Consider the following 22,206-nt stretch of genomic DNA (forward strand, 5'->3'; position numbering starts at 1 on the left):
AACTACTAAGTTTTGATCGCAACACAAGCAATGAGTTGACCTTGGGGATGAGGCCCAGGACTGGTTCAGGTAACTGCTGGTGTTGGTGGTGGCCGTGAGTGGGAATCGAACTCGGGTCTCTGCTGGATTAGGAGTTTAGTGCTAACGGTACAGACAGCATGCCCTATGCTGTGGAAGAATGAGTTTATCTCTCTTTACTCACCTCATATCAGAAACATCAAAATTGAGTCTTCTCTCTGATGTATATGGACAACAAAGCTCTGATTTAGATCTATGGAGATGGGTACGGTATCCGTGTAAATCTTGAGGCTGGTGTTTGTGCACCAAGGCCGGGAGTTCAAATTCCAGGCAGTGTCTCGTGATGTAAATGACGACAATTAAAATAGCTTAAGGTTTTTACTTCCTTCTTCACCGTCGCTATAAAGGGAGGTACTGGTCCAGCGTCTCTCTGAACCACACAGCGAGCAATCCAAGTGAAGTCATGATTCATGGCCAGCGCGACTCCCAGTGAGAGTGTGGACAGTGATTTGTGCTGCTCCATCTGCCGGGGCACGTTCGTCTGCCCGTAAACGCTGAGCTGCACTCGTTCTGCCTCCGGTGCCTGGAGGCCGCCTGGGATACGGCGAGCAGCTGTCCGCAGTGCCGAGTGGCCTTCTCTGCATGACCCCAGCTGAGGAAGAACGTGGCACTCACCAACCTGGCGGAGCAGCTCAGAGTTGGAGACAAAATGGCCATGACCGTCGTGTGTGACATCTGCGGTGACGGCCAGACTCCTGCAATGAAGACCTGCCTGAGATGTGAGATGTCCTACTGTTTTTCCCATTTTAAGCCTCACTTGGATAATTCAAGGTTGAAAGACCACGCCGTTGTGGATCCCACTGGAAGCTTGGACGAGCGACTATGCCCTGAGCACAGTGAGGAGTTGAAATTCTACTGCACAGTAGACAGCAGCTTGGTCTGCTCATCTTGCAACATCGCAGGTGAACACAAAGGACATGATGTCACCACACTGAAGGACGAGCACGAGACACGGAAGGTGAGGCCCTCAAAGTGAGACACCGCAACATGAGCGGACCATTTTTTGTCACTAGGCTGATGAAAAAAACAATTGTGTGTTCATGCTCTCTCGTATGAATCTGTCTATTTGCATATGTAGCTACACTCTTGGTTGGCGTTTCAGGAAACAGATTCAGAATTTATTGTATGTTAGGCTCTCACTAAATATAATTGCCGTATAAAAGATTAATGTGGACAGAGATTGGGGACCGATATCACAGCCACCTGACAATTCTATTAGATTTATCTTCTAGACTAGACAGCTGTGGGCACATGGGCTCTTGGGTCCAAGTCGGTGCAGACACTAAGCCAGTACGGTTCCCACCGGCTGCTGCTGTAACGAGGTATCAGTTTTTCCACTCCCCATTCCCCCCCGTCTCAATCACCATGCAGGAGCAGCATGGAGATGAGGGCCTACACTGTGGAGGGATCGGTGTGGAGGGTAGGGCGGTGTGAGGGGTGGCTCAGGGGACTGGAGTCTCCCTGTGGTGATGTCTCGTCTATGATTACAGATGTACGTAGGGGAGGAAACACGAGCAGTGGAGGAGAAGATAAATGAGGCGGAAAAGTACTTGAAGCGGATGTATACCGCTCACAGGAAGGCGCAGGTACCATGTCTGGGTGTGGCTCCGTGACCTCCACCCAGTGCGGAAGTCGTGGAGGTCATAATTAATTCAATCGAATTTCCTGCAGCGCAATCACTTTGAAGCCTCGTAACTATAGCATTCACTTTCAAACTCAAAGTTAACTATGTTCACCGCATTCGATAACCGCATCAGTAAGCCTGTCATGACGTCAGGTAACTCGGCACTGCGAGTTCTACTCCTGTGGCAAAAAAAAACACATAGAGAGTGCACGGATTCTCGGGGTGGAACTGTAGTGCAGCTGTTCTGCTGCATGGGAGGTCGCGCACCGGCACAAACGCAGAGGCACGAACACCGCATAGCTGCACCGCGCGCCATCCCTAACCACATCCCAGGAGTAAATTTAAGCTACAAATTTTTTTTAAACCTGGTAAGGCCCCACTGAGCTGTGTAGTTATAAAGGTAGGAACAATGTTCCACACTGCCCACCAGGGATTTTTTATCTGTCAGACTGTCGGGCATAAATAAATATATAATACAAACAGCACTTTGATTGGTGGAGACCTACTGCCGGGTACGGAGAGGGGAGGGGCCTAAGGGAAGGGGGGCCAGGGGAGGGGCTTAAGGATATGGGGGGGGGTAGTCAGGGGAGGGGCCTAAGGAAGGGGGGTCAGCGGAGGGGCCTGAGGGAGGGTGGTAAGGGGAGGTGCCTAAGCAAGGGGGAGGGGCCGATAGTTAAGGGGGTTGAGGATGTCGGGGAGGGTGGGGGGAAGGTAAACACGCCCACTCATCCAACTGCCCCCCCCCTGAATGCCGCGCTGAGTGTGTGTGTGAGTCTGACAGTGTGAGAATGTGTGTGTGTGTGTGTGAGTCTGAAAGTGTGAGAGTGAGTGTGTGTGTGTGAGAGTGAGTGTATGTGTGTGTGAGTCTGAGAGTGTGAGAGTGAGTGTGTGTGTGAGTATGAGAGTGAGAGAGTGAGTGTATGTGTGTGTGAGTCTAAGAGTGTGAGAGTGAGTGTGTGTGTGTGAGTCTGAGAGTGTGAGTGTGTGTGTGAGTCTGAGAGTGTGAGAGTGAGTGTATGTGTGTGTGAGTCTGAGAGTGTGTGTGTGAGTGTATGTGAGTGTGAGTCTGAGAGTGTGTGTGTGTGTGAGTCTGAGAGTGTGAGGGTGAGTGTATGTGTGTGTGAGTCTGAGAGTGTGAGAGTGAGTGTATGTGTGTGTGAGTCTGAAGGTGTGAGAGTGAGTGTATGTGTGTGTGAGTCTGAGAGTCTGAGAGTGTGAGAGTGTGTGTGTGAGTCTGAGAGTGTGAGAGTGAGTGTCTGTGTGTGTGTGAGTCTGAGAGTGTGTGTGTGAGTCTGAGAGTGTGAGAGTGTGTGTGCGAGTCTAAGCGTGTGAGAGTGTGTGTGTGTGTGAGTCTGAGAGTGTGAGCGTGAGTGTATGTGTGCGTGAGTCTGAGAGTGTGTGTGTGCAATTCTTAGAGTGTGAGACTGAGTGTGTGTGTTAGTCTGAGACTGTGAGAGTGAGTGTGTGTGTGTGCGAGTCTGAGAGTCTGAGAGTGTGTGTGTGTGAGTCTGAGAGTCTGAGAGTGTGAGAGTGTGTGTGTGTGTGAGTCTGAGAGTGTGAGAGTGAGTGTATGTGTGTGAGTCTGAGAGTGTGAGAGTGAGTGTGTGTGTGAGTCTGAGAGGGTGAGTGTGTGAGTGAGTCTGAGAGTGTGAGAGTGAGTGTATGTGTGTGTGAGTCTGAGAGTGTGTGTGTGAGTCTGAGAGTCTGAGAGTGTGAGAGTGTGTGTGTGTGAGTCTGAGAGTGTGAGAGTGAGTGTATGTGTGTGAGTCTGAGAGTCTGAGAGTGTGAGTGTGAGTGTGTGTGAGTCTGAGAGTGTGAGTGTGTGTGTGTGAGTCTGAGAGTATGAGGGTGAATGTGTGTGTGAGTCTGAGAGTGTGAGAGTGAGTGTATGTGTGTGTGAGTCTAAGAGTGTGAGGGTGAGTGTGTGTGTGTGTGAGTCTAAGGGTGTGAGAGTGAGTGTGTGTGTGTGAGTCTGAGAGTGTGAGAGTGTGTGTGTGTGAGTCTGAGAGTGTGAGAGTGAGTATATGTGTGTGTGAGAGTGAGTGTGTGTGTGTGAGTCTGAGAGTGTGAGAGTGAGTGTATATGTGTGTGAGTCTGAGAGTGTGAGATGTGAGTTTTGTGTGTGAGTTTTGTGTGTGAGTCTGAGAGTGTGAGAGTGAGTGTCTGTGTGTGTGTGAGTCTGAGAGTGTGTGTGTGAGTCTGAGAGTGTGAGAGTGAGTGTATGTGTGTGTGAGTCTGAGAGTGTGAGATTTGAGTGTGTGTGCGAGTCAGAGTGTGAGAGGTGAGTGTGTGTGTGAGTGAGAGTGTGGGCGTGAGTGTGTGTGTGTGTGTCTGAGAGTGTGAGAGTGAGTGTATGTGTGTGAGTCTCAGAGTGTGAGATTGAGTGTGTGTGTGTGTGTGAGTCTGAGAGTGTGAGAGTGAGTGTATGTGTGTGAGTCTGAGAGTGTGAGATTGAGTGTGTGTGTGAGTCTGAGAGGGTGAGTGTGTGTGTGAGTCTGAGAGTGTGTGTGAGTCTGAGAGTGTGAGAGTGAGTGTGTGTGTGTGAGTCTGAGAGTGTGAGAGTGTGTGTGTGTAAGTGAGTCTGAGAGTGTGTGTGTGAGTCTGAGAGTCTGAGAGTGTGGGAGTGTGTGTGTGTGAGTCTGAGAGTGTGAGAGTGAGTGTATGTTTGTGAGTCTGAGAGTCTGAGAGTGTGAATGTATGTGTGTGTGAGTCTGAGAGTGTGTGTGTGAGTCTGAGAGTCTGAGAGTGTGAGAGTGTGTGTATGTGAGTCTGAGAGTGTGAGTGTATGTGTGTGTGAGTCTGAGAGTGTGTGTGTGAGTCTGAGAGTCTGAGAGTGTGAGAGTGTGCGTGTGTGTGAGTCTGAGAGTGTGAGAGTGAGTGTATGTGTGTGAGTCTGAGAGTCTGAGAGTGTGAGTGTGTGTGTGTGAGTCTGAGAGTGTGAGTGTGTGTGTGTGAGTCTGAGAGTATGAGGGTGAATGTGTGTGTGAGTCTGAGAGTGTGAGAGTGAGTGTATGTGTGTGTGAGTCTGAGAGTGTGAGATGTGAGTTTTGTGTGTGAGTTTTGTGTGTGAGTCTGAGAGTGTGAGAGTGAGTGTCTGTGTGTGTGTGAGTCTGAGAGTGTGTGTGTGAGTCTGAGAGTGTGAGAGTGAGTGTATGTGTGTGTGAGTCTGAGAGTGTGAGATTTGAGTGTGTGTGCGAGTCAGAGTGTGAGAGGTGAGTGTGTGTGTGAGTCTGAGTGTGAGTCTGAGAGTGTGAGATGTGAGTTTTGTGTGTGAGTTTTGTGTGTGAGTCTGAGAGTGTGAGAGTGAGTGTCTGTGTGTGTGTGAGTCTGAGAGTGTGAGAGTGAGTGTATGTGTGTGAGTCTGAGAGTGTGAGATTGAGTGTGTGTGTGAGTCTGAGAGGGTGAGTGTGTGTGTGAGTCTGAGAGTGTGTGTGAGTCTGAGAGTGTGAGAGTGAGTGTGTGTGTGTGAGTCTGAGAGTGTGAGAGTGTGTGTGTGTAAGTGAGTCTGAGAGTGTGTGTGTGAGTCTGAGAGTCTGAGAGTGTGGGAGTGTGTGTGTGTGAGTCTGAGAGTGTGAGAGTGAGTGTATGTTTGTGAGTCTGAGAGTCTGAGAGTGTGAATGTATGTGTGTGTGAGTCAGAGTGTGTGTGTGAGTCTGAGAGTCTGAGAGTGTGAGAGTGTGTGTATGTGAGTCTGAGAGTGTGAGTGTATGTGTGTGTGAGTCTGAGAGTGTGTGTGTGAGTCTGAGAGTCTGAGAGTGTGAGAGTGTGTGTGTGTGTGAGTCTGAGAGTGTGAGAGTGAGTGTATGTGTGTGAGTCTGAGAGTCTGAGAGTGTGAGTGTGTGTGTGTGAGTCTGAGAGTGTGAGTGTGTGTGTGTGAGTCTGAGAGTGTGAGTGTGTGTGTGTGAGTCTGAGAGTATGAGGGTGAATGTGTGTGTGAGTCTGAGAGTGTGAGAGTGAGTGTATGTGTGTGTGAGTCTGAGAGTGTGAGATGTGAGTTTTGTGTGTGAGTTTTGTGTGTGAGTCTGAGAGTGTGAGAGTGAGTGTCTGTGTGTGTGTGAGTCTGAGAGTGTGTGTGTGATTCTGAGAGTGTGAGAGTGAGTGTATGTGTGTGTGAGTCTGAGAGTGTGAGATTTGAGTGTGTGTGCGAGTCAGAGTGTGAGAGGTGAGTGTGTGTGTGAGTCTGAGTGTGAGTCTGAGAGTGTGAGATGTGAGTTTTGTGTGTGAGTTTTGTGTGTGAGTCTGAGAGTGTGAGAGTGAGTGTCTGTGTGTGTGTGAGTCTGAGAGTGTGTGTGTGAGTCTGAGAGTGTGAGATTTGAGTGTGTGTGCGAGTCAGAGTGTGAGAGGTGAGTGTGTGTGTGAGTCTGAGAGTGTGTGTGAGTCTGAGAGTGTGAGAGTGAGTGTGTGTGTGTGAGTCTGAGAGTGTGAGAGTGTGTGTGTGTATGTGAGTCTGAGAGTGTGAGAGTGTGAATGTATGTGTGTGTGAGTCTGAGAGTGTGTGTGTGAGTCTGAGAGTCTGAGAGTGTGAGAGTGTGTGTATGTAAGTCTGAGAGTGTGAGAGTGTGAGTGTATGTGTGTGTGAGTCTGAGAGTGTGTGTGTGAGTCTGAGAGTCTGAGAGTGTGAGAGTGTGTGTGTGAGTCTGAGTGTGAGAGTGAGTGTATGTGTGTGAGTCTGAGAGTCTGAGAGTGTGAGTGTGTGTGTGTGAGTCTGAGAGTGTGAGTGTGTGTGTGTGAGTCTGAGAGTATGAGGGTGAATGTGTGTGTGAGTCTGAGAGTGAGTGTATGTGTGTGTGAGTCTAAGAGTGTGAGGGTGAGTGTGTGTGTGTGTGAGTCTGAGAGTGTGAGAGTGAGTGTATATGTGTGTGAGTCTGAGAGTGTGAGATGTGAGTTTTGTGTGTGAGTTTTGTGTGTGAGTCTGAGAGTGTGAGAGTGAGTGTCTGTGTGTGTGTGAGTCTGAGAGTGTGTGTGTGAGTCTGAGAGTGTGAGAGTGAGTGTATGTGTGTGTGAGTCTGAGAGTGTGAGATTTGAGTGTGTGTGCGAGTCAGAGTGTGAGAGGTGAGTATGTGTGTGAGTCTGAGTGTGAGAGTGAGTATGTGTGTGAGTGAGAGTGTGGGCGTGAGTGTGTGTGTGTGTCTGAGAGTGTGAGGGTGAGTGTATGTGTGTGAGTCTCAGAGTGTGAGATTGAGTGTGTGTTTGTGTGAGTCTGAGAGTTTGAGAGTGTGTGTGCGAGTCTAAGCGTGTGAGAGTGTGTGTGTGAGTCTGAGAGTGTGAGCGTGAGTGTATGCGTGCGTGAGTCTGAGAGTGTGTGTGTGCAATTCTTAGAGTGTGAGACTGAGTGTGTGTGTTAGTCTGAGACTGTGAGAGTGAGTGTGTGTGTGTGCGAGTCTGAGAGTCTGAGAGTGTGTGTGTGTGTGAGTCTGAGAGTATGAGAGTGTGAGAGTGTGTGTGTGTGTGAGTCTGAGAGTGTGAGAGTGAGTGTATGTGTGTGAGTCTGAGAGTGTGAGAGTGAGTGTGTGTGTGAGTCTGAGAGGGTGAGTGTGTGTGAGTCTGAGAGTGTGAGAGTGTGTGTGTATGTGAGTCTGAGAGTGTGAGAGTGAGTGTATGTGTGTGTGAGTCTGAGAGTGTGTGTGTGAGTCTGAGAGTCTGAGAGTGTGAGAGTGTGTGTGTGTGAGTCTGAGAGTGTGAGAGTGAGTGTATGTGTGTGAGTCTGAGAATCTGAGAGTGTGAGTGTGAGTGTGTGTGAGTCTGAGAGTGTGAGTGTGTGTGTGTGAGTCTGAGAGTATGAGGGTGAATGTGTGTGTGAGTCTGAGAGTGTGAGAGTGAGTGTATGTGTGTGTGAATCTGAGAGTGTGAGGGTGAGTGTGTGTGTGTGTGAGTCTGAGAGTGTGAGAGTGAGTGAGTGTATGTGTGTGTGAGTCTAAGAGTGTGAGAGTGAGTGTGTGTGTGTTAGTCTGAGAGTGTGAGAGTGTGTGTGTGTGTGAGTCTGAGAGTGTGAGAGTGAGTATATGTGTGTGTGAGAGTGAGTGTGTGTGTGTGTGAGTCTGAGAGTGTGAGAGTGAGTGTCTATGTGTGTGAGTCTGAGAGTGTGAGATGTGAGTTTTGTGAGTGAGTGTCTGTGTGTGTGTGAGTCTGAGAGTGTGAGAGTGAGTGTCTGTGTGTGTGTGAGTCTGAGAGTGTGTGTGTGAGTCTGAGAGTGTGAGAGTGAGTGTATGTGTGTGTGAGTCTGAGAGTGTGAGATTTGAGTGTGTGTGCGAGTCAGAGTGTGAGAGGTGACTGTGTGTGAGTCTGAGTGTGAGTCTGAGAGTGTGTGATGTGAGTTTTGTGTGTGAGTTTTGTGTGTGAGTCTGAGAGTGTGAGAGTGAGTGTCTGTGTGTGTGAGTCTGAGAGTGTGAGATTTGAGTGTGTGTGCGAGTCAGAGTGTGAGAGTGAGTGTGTGTGTGAGTCTGAGAGTGTGAGAGTGAGTGTCTGTGTGTGTGAGTCTGAGAGTGTGAGAGTGAGTGTATGTGTGTGAGTCTGAGAGTCTGAGAGTGTGAATGTATGTGTGTGTGAGTCTGAGAGTGTGTGTGTGAGTCTGAGAGTCTGAGAGTGTGAGAGTGTGTGTGTGTGTGAGTCTGAGAGTGTGAGTGTGTGTGTGTGATTCTGAGAGTATGAGGGTGAATGTGTGTGTGAGTCTGAGAGTGTGAGAGTGAGTGTATGTGTGTGTGAGTCTAAGAGTGTGAGGGTGAGTGTGTGTGTGTGTGTGAGTCTGAGAGTGTGAGAGTGAGTGTATGTGTGTGTGAGTCTAAGAGTGTGAGAGTGAGTGTGTGTGTGTGTGTGTGAGTCTGAGAGTGTTGGAGTGTGTGTGTGTGAGTCTGAGAGTGTGAGAGTGAGTGTATATGTGTGTGAGTCTGAGAGTGTGAGATGTGAGTTTTGTGTTTGAGTTTTGTGTGTGAGTCTGAGAGTCTGAGAGTGAGTGTCTGTGTGTGTGTGAGTCTGAGAGTGTGTGTGTGAGTCTGAGAGTGTGAGAGTGAGTGTATGTGTGTGTGAGTCTGAGAGTGTGAGATTTGAGTGTGTGTGCGAGGCAGAGTGTGTGAGGTGAGTGTGTGTGTGAGTCTGAGTGTGAGTCTGAGAGTGTGAGATGTGAGTTTTGTGTGTGAGTTTTGTGTGTGAGTCTGAGAGTGTGAGAGTGAGTGTCTGTGTGTGTGTGAGTCTGAGAGTGTGTGTGTGAGTCTGAGAGTGTGAGAGTGAGTGCATGTGTGTGTGAGTCTGAGAGTGTGAGAGTTGAGTGTGTGTGCGAGTCAGAGTGTGAGAGGTGAGTGTGTGTGAGTCTGAGTGTGAGTCTGAGAGTGTGTGATGTGAGTTTTGTGTGTGAGTTTTGTGTGTGAGTCTGAGAGTGTGAGAGTGAGTGTCTGTGTGTGTGTGAGTCTGAGAGTGTGTGTGTGAGTCTGAGAGTGTGAGATTTGAGTGTGTGTGCGAGTCAGAGTGTGAGAGGTGAGTGTGTGTGTGAGTCTGAGAGTGTGTGTGAGTCTGAGAGTGTGAGTGTGTGTGTGTGATTCTGAGAGTATGAGGGTGAATGTGTGTGTGAGTCTGAGAGTGTGAGAGTGAGTGTATGTGTGTGTGAGTCTAAGAGTGTGAGGGTGAGTGTGTGTGTGTGTGAGTCTGAGAGTGTGAGAGTGAGTGTATGTGTGTGTGAGTCTAAGAGTGTGAGAGTGAGTGTGTGTGTGTGTGTGTGAGTCTGAGAGTGTGAGAGTGTGTGTGTGTGAGTCTGAGAGTGTGAGAGTGAGTGTATATGTGTGTGAGTCTGAGAGTGTGAGATGTGAGTTTTGTGTTTGAGTTTTGTGTGTGAGTCTGAGAGTCTGAGAGTCTGAGAGTGAGTGTCTGTGTGTGTGTGAGTCTGAGAGTGTGTGTGTTAGTCTGAGAGTGTGAGGGTGAGTGTATGTGTGTGTGAGTCTGAGAGTGTGAGATTTGAGTGTGTGTGCGAGGCAGAGTATGAGAGGTGAGTGTGTGTGTGTGAGTCTGAGTGTGAGTCTGAGAGTGTGAGATGTGAGTTTTGTGTGTGAGTTTTGTGTGTGAGTCTGAGAGTGTGAGAGTGAGTGTCTGTGTGTGTGTGAGTCTGAGAGTGTGTGTGTGAGTCTGAGAGTGTGAGAGTGAGTGTATGTGTGTTTGAGTCTGAGAGTGTGAGATTTGAGTGTGTGTGCGAGTCAGAGTGTGAGAGGTGAGTGTGTGTGAGTCTGAGTGTGAGTCTGAGAGTATGTGATGTGAGTTTTGTGTGTGAGTTTTGTGTGTGAGTCTGAGAGTGTGAGAGTGAGTGTCTGTGTGTGTGTGAGTCTGAGAGTGTGTGTGTGAGTCTGAGAGTGTGAGAGTGAGTGTATGTGTGTGTGAGTCTGAGAGTGTGAGATTTGAGTGTGTGTGCGAGTCAGAGTGTGAGAGGTGAGTGTGTGTGTGAGTCTGAGTGTGAGAGTGAGTATGTGTGTGAGTGAGAGTGTGGGCGTGAGTGTGTGTGTGTGTCTGAGAGTGTGAGAGTGAGTGTATGTGTGTGAGTCTCAGAGTGTGAGATTGAGTGTGTGTGTGAGTCTGAGAGTGTGAGAGTGAGTGTATGTGTGTGAGTCTGAGAGTGTGAAATTGAGTGTGTGTGTGAGTCTGAGAGGGTGAGTTTGTGTGTGAGTCTGAGAGTGTGTGTGAGTCTGAGAGTGTGAGAGTGTGTGTGTGTATGTGAGTCTGAGAGTGTGAGAGTGAGTGTGTGTGTGCGAGTCTGAGAGTGTGAGAGTGTGTGTGTGTATGTGAGTCTGAGAGTGTGAGAGTGAGTGTATGTGTGTGTGAGTCTGAGAGTGTGAGATGTGAGTTTTGTGTGTGAGTTTTGTGTGTGAGTCTGAGAGTGTGAGAGTGAGTGTCTGTGTGTGTGTGAGTCTGAGAGTGTGAGATTGTGTGTGCGAGTCTAAGCGTGTGAGAGTGTGTGTGTGTGTGTGAGTCTGAGAGTGTGAGCGTGAGTATGTGTGCGTGAGTCTGAGAGTGTGTGTGTGCAATTCTTAGAGTGTGAGACTGAGTGTGTGTGTTAGTCTGAGACTGTGAGAGTGAGTGTGTGTGTGTGCGAGTCTGAGAGTCTGAGAGTGTGTGTGTGTGAGTCTGAGAGTCTGAGAGTGTGAGAGTGTGTGTGTGTGTGAGTCTGAGAGTGTGAGAGTGTGTGTGTGTGAGTCTGAGAGTGTGAGAGTGAGTGTATGTGTGTGAGTCTGAGAGTCTGAGAGTGTGAGTGTGTGTGAGTCTGAGAGTGTGAGTGTGTGTGTGTGAGTCTGAGAGTATGAGGGTGAATGTGTGTGTGAGTCTGAGAGTGTGAGAGTGAGTGTATGTGTGTGTGAGTCTAAGAGTGTGAGGGTGAGTGTGTGTGTGTGTGAGTCTAAGGGTGTGAGAGTGAGTGTGTGTGTGTGAGTCTGAGAGTGTGAGAGTGTGTGTGTGTGAGTCTGAGAGTGTGAGAGTGAGTATATGTGTGTGTGAGAGTGAGTGTGTGTGTGTGAGTCTGAGAGTGTGAGAGTGAGTGTATATGTGTGTGAGTCTGAGAGTGTGAGATGTGAGTTTTGTGTGAGAGTTTTGTGTGTGAGTCTGAGAGTGTGAGAGTGAGTGTCTGTGTGTGTGTGAGTCTGAGAGTGTGTGTGTGAGTCTGAGAGTGTGAGAGTGAGTGTATGTGTGTGTGAGTCTGAGAGTGTGAGATTTGAGTGTGTGTGCGAGTCAGAGTGTGAGAGGTGAGTGTGTGTGTGAGTCTGAGTGTGAGTCTGAGAGTGTGAGATGTGAGTTTTGTGTGTGAGTTTTGTGTGTGAGTCTGAGAGTGTGAGAGTGAGTGTCTGTGTGTGTGTGAGTCTGAGAGTGTGTGTGTGAGTCTGAGAGTGTGTGTGTGAGTCTGAGAGTGTGAGAGTGAGTGTATGTGTGTGTGAGTCTGAGAGTGTGAGATTTGAGTGTGTGTGCGAGTCAGAGTGTGAGAGGTGAGTGTGTGTGTGAGTGAGAGTGTGGGCGTGAGTGTGTGTGTGTGTGTCTGAGAGTGTGAGAGTGAGTGTATGTGTGTGAGTCTCAGAGTGTGAGATTGAGTGTGTGTGTGTGTGTGTGAGTCTGAGAGTGTGAGAGTGAGTGTATGTGTGTGAGTCTGAGAGTGTGAGATTGAGTGTGTGTGTGAGTCTGAGAGGGTGAGTGTGTGTGTGAGTTTGAGAGTGTGTGTGAGTCTGAGAGTGTGAGAGTGAGTGTGTGTGTGTGAGTCTGAGAGTGTGAGAGTGTGTGTGTGTAAGTGAGTCTGAGAGTGTGTGTGTGAGTCTGAGAGTCTGAGAGTGTGGGAGTGTGTGTGTGTGAGTCTGAGAGTGTGAGAGTGAGTGTATGTTTGTGAGTCTGAGAGTCTGAGTGTGAATGTATGTGTGTGTGAGTCTGAGAGTGTGTGTGTATGTGTGTGTGAGTCTGAGAGTGTGTGTGTGAGTCTGAGAGTCTGAGAGTGTGAGAGTGTGTGTGTGTGAGTCTGAGAGTGTGAGTGTATGTGTGTGTGAGTCTGAGAGTGTGTGTGTGAGTCTGAGAGTGTGAGAGTGTGTGTGTGTGTGAGTCTGAGAGTGTGAGAGTGAGTGTATGTGTGTGAGTCTGAGAGTCTGAGAGTGTGAGTGTGTGTGTGTGAGTCTGAGAGTGTGAGTGTGTGTGTGTGAGTCTGAGAGTATGAGGGTGAATGTGTGTGTGAGTCTGAGAGTGTGAGAGTGAGTGTATGTGTGTGAGTCTGAGAGTGTGAGATGTGAGTTTTGTGTGTGAGTTTTGTGTGTGAGTCTGAGAGTCTGAGAGTGAGTGTCTGTGTGTGTGTGAGTCTGAGAGTGTGTGTGTGAGTCTGAGAGTGTGAGAGTGAGTGTATGTGTGTGTGAGTCTGAGAGTGTGAGATTTGAGTGTGTGTGCGAGTCAGAGTGTGAGAGGTGAGTGTGTGTGTGAGTCTGAGTGTGAGTCTGAGAGTGTGAGATGTGAGTTTTGTGTGTGAGTTTTGTGTGTGAGTCTGAGAGTGTGAGAGTGAGTGTCTGTGTGTGTGTGAGTCTGAGAGTGTGAGAGTGAGTGTATGTGTGTGAGTCTGAGAGTGTGTGTGAGTCTGAGAGTGTGAGAGTGAGTGTGTGTGTGTGAGTCTGAGAGTGTGAGAGTGTGTGTGTGTAAGTGAGTCTGAGAGTGTGTGTGTGAGTCTGAGAGTCTGAGAGTGTGGGAGTGTGTGTGTGTGAGTCTGAGAGTGTGAGAGTGAGTGTATGTTTGTGAGTCTGAGAGTCTGAGAGTGTGAATGTATGTGTGTGTGAGTCTGAGAGTGTGTGTGTGAGTCTGAGAGTGTGAGAGTGTGTGTATGTGAGTCTGAGAGTGTGAGTGTATGTGTGTGTGAGTCTGAGAGTGTGTGTGTGAGTCTGAGAGTCTGAGAGTGTGAGAGTGTGTGTGTGTGTGAGTCTGAGAGTGTGAGATTGAGTGTGTGTTTTTGTGAGTCTGAGAGTTTGAGAGTGTGTGTGCGAGTCTGAGCGTGTGAGAGTGTGTGTGTGTGTGAGTCTGAGAGTGTGAGAGTGAGTGTATGTGTGCATGAGTCTGAGAGTGTGTGTGTGCGAGTCTGAGAGTGTGAGACTGAGTGTGTGTGTGAGTCTGAAACTGTGAGCGTGAGTGTGTGTGTGTGTGCGAGTCTGAGAGTCTGAGAGTGTGTGTGTGTGTGAGTCTGAGAGTCTGAGAGTGTGTGTGTGAGTCTGAGAGTGTGAGAGTGAGTGTATGTGTGTGTGAGTCTGAGAGTGTGAGATTTGAGTGTGTGTGCGAGTCAGAGTGTGAGAGGTGAGTGTGTGTGTGAGTGAGAGTGTGGGCGTGAGTGTGTGTGTGTGTGTCTGAGAGTGTGAGAGTGAGTGTATGTGTGTGAGTCTCAGAGTGTGAGATTGAGTGTGTGTGTGTGTGTGTGAGTCTGAGAGTGTGAGAGTGAGTGTATGTGTGTGAGTCTGAGAGTGTGAGATTGAGTGTGTGTGTGAGTCTGAGAGGGTGAGTGTGTGTGTGAGTTTGAGAGTGTGTGTGAGTCTGAGAGTGTGAGAGTGAGTGTGTGTGTGTGAGTCTGAGAGTGTGAGAGTGTGTGTGTGTAAGTGAGTCTGAGAGTGTGTGTGTGAGTCTGAGAGTCTGAGAGTGTGGGAGTGTGTGTGTGTGAGTCTGAGAGTGTGAGAGTGAGTGTATGTTTGTGAGTCTGAGAGTCTGAGTGTGAATGTATGTGTGTGTGAGTCTGAGAGTGTGTGTGTATGTGTGTGTGAGTCTGAGAGTGTGTGTGTGAGTCTGAGAGTCTGAGAGTGTGAGAGTGTGTGTGTGTGAGTCTGAGAGTGTGAGTGTATGTGTGTGTGAGTCTGAGAGTGTGTGTGTGAGTCTGAGAGTGTGAGAGTGTGTGTGTGTGTGAGTCTGAGAGTGTGAGAGTGAGTGTATGTGTGTGAGTCTGAGAGTCTGAGAGTGTGAGTGTGTGTGTGTGAGTCTGAGAGTGTGAGTGTGTGTGTGTGAGTCTGAGAGTATGAGGGTGAATGTGTGTGTGAGTCTGAGAGTGTGAGAGTGAGTGTATGTGTGTGAGTCTGAGAGTGTGAGATGTGAGTTTTGTGTGTGAGTTTTGTGTGTGAGTCTGAGAGTCTGAGAGTGAGTGTCTGTGTGTGTGTGAGTCTGAGAGTGTGTGTGTGAGTCTGAGAGTGTGAGAGTGAGTGTATGTGTGTGTGAGTCTGAGAGTGTGAGATTTGAGTGTGTGTGCGAGTCAGAGTGTGAGAGGTGAGTGTGTGTGTGAGTCTGAGTGTGAGTGGTGAGTGTGTGTGTGAGTCTGAGTGTGAGTCTGAGAGTGTGAGATGTGAGTTTTGTGTGTGAGTTTTGTGTGTGAGTCTGAGAGTGTGAGAGTGAGTGTCTGTGTGTGTGTGAGTCTGAGAGTGTGAGAGTGAGTGTATGTGTGTGAGTCTGAGAGTGTGTGTGAGTCTGAGAGTGTGAGAGTGAGTGTGTGTGTGTGAGTCTGAGAGTGTGAGAGTGTGTGTGTGTAAGTGAGTCTGAGAGTGTGTGTGTGAGTCTGAGAGTCTGAGAGTGTGGGAGTGTGTGTGTGTGAGTCTGAGAGTGTGAGAGTGAGTGTATGTTTGTGAGTCTGAGAGTCTGAGAGTGTGAATGTATGTGTGTGTGAGTCTGAGAGTGTGTGTGTGAGTCTGAGAGTGTGAGAGTGTGTGTATGTGAGTCTGAGAGTGTGAGTGTATGTGTGTGTGAGTCTGAGAGTGTGTGTGTGAGTCTGAGAGTCTGAGAGTGTGAGAGTGTGTGTGTGTGTGAGTCTGAGAGTGTGAGATTGAGTGTGTGTTTTTGTGAGTCTGAGAGTTTGAGAGTGTGTGTGCGAGTCTGAGCGTGTGAGAGTGTGTGTGTGTGTGAGTCTGAGAGTGTGAGAGTGAGTGTATGTGTGCATGAGTCTGAGAGTGTGTGTGTGCGAGTCTGAGAGTGTGAGACTGAGTGTGTGTGTGAGTCTGAAACTGTGAGCGTGAGTGTGTGTGTGTGTGCGAGTCTGAGAGTCTGAGAGTGTGTGTGTGTGTGAGTCTGAGAGTGTGAGAGTGTGTGTGTGTGAGTCTGAGAGTGTTCGAGTGAGTGTATGTGTGTGAGTCTGAGAGTGTGAGAGTGTGTGTGTGAGTCTGAGAGAGTGAGGGTAAGTGTGTGAGTCTGAGAGTGTGAGAGTGAGTGTAAGTGTGTGAGTCTCAGAGTGTGAGATTGAGTGTGTGTTTTTGTGAGTCTGAGAGTTTGAGAGTGTGTGTGCGAGTCTGAGCGTGTGAGAGTGTGTGTGTGTGTGTGTGAGTCTGAGAGTGTGAGAGTGAGTGTATGTGTGCCTGAGTCTGAGAGTGTGTGTGTGCGAGTCTGAGAGTGTGAGACTGAGTGTGTGTGTGAGTCTGAAACTGTGAGAGTGAGTGTGTGTGTGCGAGTCAGAGTCTGAGAGTGTGTGTGTGTGTGAGTCTGAGAGTGTGAGAGTGTGTGTGTGTGAGTCTGAGAGTGTGAGAGTGAGTGTATGTGTGTGAGTCTGAGAGTGTGAGAGTGAGTGTGTGTGTGAGTCTGAGAGTGTGTGTGAGTCTGAGAGTGTGAGAGTGAGTGTGTGTGTGTGAGTCTGAGAGTGTGAGAGTGTGTGTGTGTGTATGTGAGTCTAAGAGTGTGAGAGTGAGTGTATGTGTGTGTGAGTCTGAGAGTGTGTGTGTGAATCTGAGAGTCTGAGAGTGTGAGAGTGTGTGTGTGTGAGTCTGAGAGTGTGAGATTGAGTGTGTGTTTTTGTGAGTCTGAGAGTTTGAGAGTGTGTGTGCGAGTCTGAGCGTGTGAGAGTGTGTGTGTGTGTGTGCGAGTCTGAGAGTGTGAGACTGAGTGTGTGTGTGAGTCTGAAACTGTGAGAGTGAGTGTGTGTGTGTGTGCGAGTCTGAGAGTCTGAAAGTGTGTGTGTGTGTGAGTCTGAGAGTCTGAGAGTATGAGCGTGAGTGTGTGTGAGTCTGAGAGTGTGAGAGTGAGTGTATGTGTGTGAGTCTGAGAGTGTGAGAGTGTGTGTGTGAGTCTGAGAGAGTGAGGGTAAGTGTGTGAGTCTGAGAGTGTGAGCGTGAGTGTATGTGTGTGTGAGTCTAAGAGTGTGAGATTGTGTGTGTGTTTTTGTGAGTCTGAGAATTTGAGAGTGTGTGTGCGAGTCTGAGCGTGTGAGAGTGTGTGTGTGAGTCTGTGAGAGTGAGTGTATGTGTGCCTGAGTCTGAGAGTGTGTGTGTGCGAGTTTGAGAGTGTGAGACTGAGTGTGTGTGTGAGTCTGAAACTGTGAGAGTGAGTGTGTGTGTGTGTGTGCGAGTCTGAGAGTGTGTGTGTGTGAGTCTGAGAGTGTGAGAGTGAGTGTTTGTGTGTGTGAGTCTGAGAGTGTGAGGGTGAGTGTGTGTGTGAGTCTGAGAGTGTGAGCGTGAGTGTATGTGTGTGTGAGTCTAAGAGTGTGAGAGTGAGTCTGTGTGTGTGAGTCTGAGAGTGTGAGAATGAGTGTATGTGTGTGAGTCTCAGAGTTTGAGATTGAGTGTGTGTTTTTGTGAGTCTGAGAGTTTGAGAGTGTGTGTGCGAGTCTGAGCGTGTGAGAGTGTGTGTGTGTGTGTGAGTCTGAGAGTGTGAGAGTGAGTGTATGTGTGCCTGAGTCTGAGAGTGTGTGTGTGAGTCTGAGAGTGTGAGACTGAGTGTGTGTGTGAGTCTGAAACTGTGAGAGTGAGTGTGTGTGTGTGCGAGTCTGAGAGTGTGTGTGTGTGTGTGTGTGAGTCTGAGAGTCTGAGAGTGTGAGAGTGTGTGTGTGTGAGTCTGATAGTGTGAGAGTGAGTGTATGTGTGTAAGTCTGAGAGTGTGAGAGTGAGTGTGTGTGTGAGTGTGAGAGTGTGTGTGAGTCTGAGAGTGTGAGAGTGAGTGTGTGTGTGTGAGTCTGAGAGTGTGAGAGTGAGTGTGTGTGTGCGAGTCTGAGAGTGTGAGACTGAGTGTGTGTGTGAGTCTGAAACTGTGAGAGTGAGTGTGTGTGTGTGTGTGTGCGAGTCTGAGAGTCTGAGAGTGTGTGTGTGTGAGTCTGAGAGTCTGAGAGTGTGAGAGTGTGTGTGTGTGAGTCTGAGAGTGTGAGAGTGAGTGTATGTGTGTGAGTCTGAGAGTGTGAGAGTGTGTGTGTGTGAGTCTGAGAAAGTGAGGGAAAGTGTGTGAGTCTGAGAGTGTGAGAGTGAGTGTAAGTGTGTGAGTCTCAGAGTGTGAGATTGAGTGTGTGTTTTTGTGAGTCTGAGAGTTTGAGAGTGTGTGTGCGAGTCTGAGTGTGTGAGAGTGTGTGTGTGTGTGTGAGTCTGAGAGTGTGAGAGTGAGTGTATGTGTGCCTGAGTCTGAGAGTGTGTGTGTGCGAGTCTGAGAGTGTGAGACTGAGTGTGTGTGTGAGTCTGAAACTGTGAGAGTGAGTGTGTGTGTGCGAGTCTGAGAGTCTGAGAGTGTGTGTGTGTGTGAGTCTGAGAGTCTGAGAGTGTGAGCGTGTGTGTGTGTGAGTCTGAGAGTGTGAGAGTGAGTGTATGTGTGTGAGTCTGAGAGTGTGAGAGTGAGTGTGTGTGTGAGTCTGAGAGTGTGAGAGTGTGTGTGTGTGTATGTGAGTCTAAGAGTGTGAGAGTGAGTGTATGTGTGTGTGAGTCTGAGAGTGTGTGTGTGAATCTGAGAGTCTGAGAGTGTGAGTGTGTGTGTGTGAGTCTGAGAGTGTGAGATTGAGTGTGTGTTTTTGTGAGTCTGAGAGTTTGAGAGTGTGTGTGCGAGTCTGAGCGTGTGAGAGTGTGTGTGTGTGTGAGTCTGAGAGTGTGAGAGTGAGTGTATGTGTGCATGAGTCTGAGAGTGTGTGTGTGCGAGTCTGAGACTGAGTGTGTGTGTGAGTCTGAAACTGTGAGAGTGAGTGTGTGTGTGTGTGTGTGCGAGTCTGAGAGTCTGAGAGTGTGTGTGTGTGTGAGTCTGAGAGTCTGAGAGTGTGACAGTGTGTGTGTGTGAGTCTGAGAGTGTGAGAGTGAGTGTATGTGTGTGAGTCTGAGAGTGTGAGAGTGTGTGTGTGAGTCTGAGAGAGTGAGGGAAAGTGTGTGAGTCTGAGAGTGTGAGAGTGAGTGTAAGTGTGTGAGTCTCAGAGTGTGAGATTGAGTGTGTGTTTTTGTGAGTCTGAGAGTTTGAGAGTGTGTGTGCGAGTCTGAGCGTGTGAGAGTGTGTGTGTGTGTGTGAGTCTGAGAGTGTGAGAGTGAGTGTATGTGTGCCTGAGTCTGAGAGTGTGTGTGTGCGAGTCTGAGAGTGTGAGACTGAGTGTGTGTGTGAGTCTGAAACTGTGAGAGTGAGTGTGTGTGTGTGTGTGTGTGTGTGCGAGTCTGAGAGTCTGAGAGTGTGTGTGTGTGTGAGTCTGAGAGTGTGAGAGTGAGTGTTTGTGTGTGTGAGTCTGAGAGTGTGAGGGTGAGTGTGTGTGTGTGAGTCTGAGAGTGTGAGAGTGAGTGTGTGAGTGAGTCTGAGAGTGTGAGAGTGAGTGTATGTGTGTGTAAGTCTAAGAGTGTGAGGGTGAGTGTGTGTGTGTGTGTGAGTCTGAGAGTGTGAGAGTGAGTGTGTGTGTGAGTCTGAGAGTGTGAGCGTGAGTGTATGCGTGTGTGAGTCTGAGAGTGTGAGAGTGAGTGTGTGTGAGTCTGAGAGACTGAGAGTGTGTGTGTGTGTGAGTCTGAGAGTGTGAGAGTGAGTGTTTGTGTGTGTGAGTCTGAGAGTGTGAGGGTGAGTGTGTGTGTGTGAGTCTGAGAGTTTGAGAGTGTGTGTGCGAGTCTGAGCGTGTGAGAGTGTGTGTGTGAGTCTGAGAGTGTGAGAGTGAGTGTATGTGTGCCTGAGTCTGAGAGTGTGTGTGTGTGAGTCTGAGAGTGCGAGACTGAGTGTGTGTGTGAGTCTGAAACTGTGAGAGTGAGTGTGTGTGTGTTCGAGTCTGAGAGTCTGAGAGTGTGTGTGTGTGTGAGTCTGAGAGTCTGAGAGTGTGAGAGTGTGTGTGTGTGTGTAAGTCTCAGAGTGTGAGCGTTAGTGTGTGTGTGAGTCTGAGAGTGTGTGTGAGTCTGAGAGTGTGAGAGTGAGTGTGTGTGTGTGAGTCTGAGAGTGTGAGAGTGTGTGTGTGTGTATGTGAGTCTAAGAGTGTGAGAGTGAGTGTATGTGTGTGTGAGTCTGAGAGTGTGTGTGTGTGAATCTGAGAGTCTGAGAGTGTGAGAGTGTGTGTGTGTGAGTCTGAGAGTGTGAGATTGAGTGTGTGTTTTTGTGAGTCTGAGAGTTTGAGAGTGTGTGTGCGAGTCTGAGCGTGTGAGAGTGTGTGTGTGTGAGTCTGAGAGTGTGAGAGTGAGTGTATGTGTGCCTGAGTCTGAGAGTGTGTGTGTGCGAGTCTGAGAGTGTGAGACTGAGTGTGTGTGTGAGTCTGAAACTGAGTGAGTGTGTGTGTGCGAGTCTGAGAGTCTGAGAGTGTGTGTGTGTGTGTGTGAGTCTGAGAGTCTGAGAGTGTGAGAGTGTGTGTGTGTGAGTCTGAGAGTGTGAGAGTGAGTGTATGTGTGTGAGTCTGAGAGTGTGAGAGTGAGTCTGTGTGTGTGAGTCTGAGAGTGTGAGACTGTGTGTGTGTGAGTCTGAGAGAGTGAGGGTAAGTGTGTGAGTCTGAGAGTGTGAGAGTGAGTGTATGTGTGTGAGTCTGAGTGTGAGAGTGAGTGTGTGTGTGTGTGAGTCTGAGAGTGTGAGGGTGAGTGTGTGTGTGTGAGTCTGAGAGTGTGAGCGTGAGTGTATGTGTGTGTGAGTCTAAGAGTGTGAGAGTGAGTCTGTGTGTGTGAGTCTGAGAGTGTGAGAATGAGTGTATGTGTGTGAGTCTCAGAGTGTGAGATTGAGTGTGTGTTTTTGTGAGTCTGAGAGTTTGAGAGTGTGTGTGCGAGTCTGAGCGTGTGAGAGTGTGTGTATGTGTGTGCGAGTCTGAGAGTGTGAGACTGAGTGTGTGTGTGAGTCTGAAACTGAGTGAGTGTGTGTGTGCGAGTCTGAGAGTCTGAGAGTGTGTGTGTGTGTGTGTGAGTCTGAGAGTCTGAGAGTGTGAGAGTGTGTGTGTGTGAGTCTGAGAGTGTGAGAGTGAGTGTATGTGTGTGAGTCTGAGTGTGAGAGTGAGTGTGTGTGTGTGTGAGTCTGAGAGTGTGAGATTGAGTGTGTGTTTTTGTGAGTCTGAGAGTTTGAGAGTGGGTGTGCGAGTCTGAGCGTGTGAGACTGTGTGTGTGTGTGTGAGTCTGAGAGTGTGAGAGAGTGTATGTGTGCCTGAGTCTGAGAGTGTGTGTGTGCGAGTCTGAGAGTGTGAGACTGAGTGTGTGTGTGAGTCTGAAACTGTGAGAGTGAGTGTGTGTGTGTGTGTGCGAGTCTGAGAGTGTGAGAGTGTGTGTGTGTGAGTCTGAGAGTGTGAGAGTGAGTGTATGTGTATGAGTCTGAGAGTGTGAGAGTGAGTGTGTGTGTGAGTCTGAGAGTGTGTGTGAGTCTGAGAGTGTGAGAGTGAGTGTGTGTGTGTGATTCTGAGAGTGTGAGTGTGTGTGTGTGTATGTGAGTCTAAGAGTGTGAGAGTGAGTGTATGTGTGTGTGAGTCTGAGAGTGTGTGTGTGAATCTGAGAGTCTGAGAGTGTGAGAGTGTGTGTGTGTGAGTCTGAGAGTGTGAGATTGAGTGTGTGTTTTTGTGAGTCTGAGAGTTTGAGAGTGTGTGTGCGAGTCTGAGCGTGTAAGAGTGTGTGTGTGTGTGTGTGAGTCTGAGAGTGTGAGAGTGAGTGTATGTGTGCCTGAGTCTGAGAGTGTGTGTGTGCGAGTCTGAGAGTGTGAGACTGAGTGTGTGTGTGAGTCTGAAACTGTGAGAGTGAGTGTGTGTGTGTGTGTGTGTGCGAGTCTGAGAGTCTGAGAGTGTGTGTGTGTGTGAGTCTGAGAGTGTGAGAGTGAGTGCTTGTGTGTGTGAGTCTGAGAGTGTGAGGGTGAGTGTGTGTGTGTGAGTCTGAGAGTGTGAGAGTGAGTGTGTGAGTGAGTCTGAGAGTGTGAGAGTGAGTGTATGTGTGTGTAAGTCTAAGAGTGTGAGGGTGAGTGTGTGTGTGTGTGTGAGTCTGAGAGTGTGAGAGTGAGTGTGTGTGTGAGTCTGAGAGTGTGAGCGTGAGTGTATGCGTGTGTGAGTCTGAGAGTGTGAGAGTGAGTGTGTGTGTGAGTCTGAGAGTCTGAGAGTGTGTGTGTGTGTGAGTCTGAGAGTGTGAGAGTGAGTGTATGTGTGTGCGTCTGAGAGTGTGAGAGTGAATCTGAGAGTCTGAGAGTGTGAGTGTGTGTGTGTGTCTGAGAGTGTGAGATTGAGTGTGTGTTTTTGTGAGTCTGAGAGTTTGAGAGTGTGTGTGCGAGTCTGAGCGTGTGAGAGTGTGTGTGTGTGTGAGTCTGAGAGTGTGAGAGTGAGTGTATGTGTGCATGAGTCTGAGAGTGTGTGTGTGCGAGTCTGAGAGTGTGAGACTGAGTGTGTGTGTGTGAGTCTGAAACTGTGAGAGTGAGTGTGTGTGTGTGTGTGCGAGTCTGAGAGTGTGTGTGTGTGAGTCTGAGAGTCTGAGAGTGTGAGAGTGTGTGTGTGTGAGTCTGAGAGTGTGAGAGTGAGTGTATGTGTGTGAGTCTGAGAGTGTGAGAGTGTGTGTGTGAGTCTGAGAAAGTGAGGGAAAGTGTGTGAGTCTGAGAGTGTGAGAGTGAGTGTAAGTGTGTGAGTCTCAGAGTGTGAGATTGAGTGTGTGTTTTTGTGAGTCTGAGAGTTTGAGAGTGTGTGTGCGAGTCTGAGTGTGTGAGAGTGTGTGTGTGTGTGTGAGTCTGAGAGTGTGAGAGTGAGTGTATGTGTGCCTGAGTCAGAGAGTGTGTGTGTGCGAGTCTGAGAGTGTGAGACTGAGTGTGTGTGTGAGTCTGAAACTGTGAGAGTGAGTGTGTGTGTGCGAGTCTGAGAGTCTGAGAGTGTGTGTGTGTGTGAGTCTGAGAGTCTGAGAGTGTGAGCGTGTGTGTGTGTGAGTCTGAGAGTGTGA

The 22,206-nt window shown here is 48.9% G+C and overlaps 1 pseudogene; it reads left to right on the forward strand.

Moving 5' to 3' along the window:
• Positions 1-488: 488 nt before the first annotated feature.
• LOC144947449 (tripartite motif-containing protein 14-like) overlaps positions 489-22,206 on the forward strand; it is a 48,266-nt pseudogene continuing 26,548 nt past the window's right edge.

Source organism: Lampetra fluviatilis, chromosome 45 (genome assembly GCF_964198595.1).
Source record: "Lampetra fluviatilis chromosome 45, kcLamFluv1.1, whole genome shotgun sequence".
Lineage (NCBI taxonomy): Eukaryota > Metazoa > Chordata > Hyperoartia > Petromyzontiformes > Petromyzontidae > Lampetra > Lampetra fluviatilis.